This window comes from Hipposideros armiger, unplaced genomic scaffold, assembly GCF_001890085.2.
Source record: "Hipposideros armiger isolate ML-2016 unplaced genomic scaffold, ASM189008v1 scaffold_162, whole genome shotgun sequence".
NCBI classification, from domain to species: Eukaryota; Metazoa; Chordata; class Mammalia; order Chiroptera; family Hipposideridae; genus Hipposideros; species Hipposideros armiger.
The window spans coordinates 2,578,372-2,580,032 of NW_017731512.1; positions in this window are offsets into that span (position 1 = coordinate 2,578,372).

A 1,661-nucleotide genomic window follows, 5' to 3' on the forward strand; every position below is an offset into this window, starting at 1 on the left:
GTATAAATTACAAAGGTTTTTGTACAGACATCAGTGGTTTTTTGATTTCTTGGTTTATTAAATCTCAAGGTAAACTTTGTTATACTGACAAATTCAAAGGAACATTTTTAGTGAAGATTTTCAGAAGATAGGCCTTTCACTCAAATTTAATTAAAAATCTCATCTATACCAGAGGGTGAAATCTGCATGAGAATTTTATATCTTAGCTGGTAGCACTCATTATTTCTACAGCTTAATATGCTCCCAACTCAGGAACCACCCGCTTACTTCCAAACCCTTGGTTTCCACAATAGTGCTTTCCTCCTAGCCTAACATTAACCAAAATTTTACCAGAGTGCCTTTCCAAACTACATTAAGCCATAGAAATATCATTTCCTTAGCGTCTAGTCAGAATAAATGAAAATACTTAACCAAACTGAATGAAATTATTTATATTCTAGCCTTGTCTACCAATATAATGGATGGTGATATAGAAAATTAAGACCTACGTGCTTTTGCTTAGATTATTTTTTACATGTTTGTGTGCATACTTGTATGGTCAGAAACAAAGATTACCTATCTTTGTTTGCATTGCTATTTGTTTTAATAATTGCTTTTTAAAAACTTAGCATTTTAGTAAAATAATGCCTTTAAGACAACAAAGACTCAAGTGTTATTCTAGTTTCTAGTTAATTTTTATTAGCAAGTTCATATTCCTTAAAAATAAACTTTTAAATTTTAAATAGTTTTAATTTATCTTGTTTAAAATGCCACACCTGATAAAAAATATTTTGGTCCACCATGGCATAATTTCTTATCTTCATATCAAAAGCATGAACTTAATTTAAAAGTTTAATACTGGTGAGGCATAGTGAGAACATAATAATTTGCACTGGGTGAGGCTTGGTGCTGTTTCTTTTTTAATGTGCGATAATTGATGATAAAACAATGGCCAGTGATGAGTGAGTGCTTATATAGCACTTTTTGTTCCTCTGAATGAAGCAAGAGTATCATTATCGATGGTACAAAATGTCAATATCAAGAGCCATTTGCTCAGTGAGGCCAGGGACACTGAAAATGATAATTATTTCTTTTCTTCCACAAGGCCATGTAATTATAATAGGAAAATTGTGAATCCATAATGACACTTCCCATCTGGCATGATAAAATTAATCTACTTGCTCTGATCACCCATGTAACATGGTTTTGTGTATGTGTATGTGTATGTGTGTGTGTGTGTGTGTGTATGTGTGTGTTCTCTTTTACTAACTTCCTAGCAAGTAATTTAGATATGATTTCTTAATGCTTTTTTCGTATAAAAAGTTCAATAGGAAATACAATCCCTCAAAGGACTAGACTATGATAAAAGAATGCTTTAACTTTTATTCAACAATTATTCTATTAAAAATTAATGATAGATAGTGTAAACTTTTTTAGGTTACTTGAAAAAACTATGACAGAATTTTAGTGTAATATTGAATGTCTTTTACATAAACAAACATATATTAATAGCAAAAAAACCCCCACTTCCATCAATTAAAGCTATATAACCTCTTAACAGTTTTGCCACCATGAATAATATTCTGATCATCTCATATTAGTGTTGTCTCAGTAAAGCATTATTACAAGTATTATGTATGTAACATGAGTTGGTTAATTCAAAATTTCAATACACCAGATTG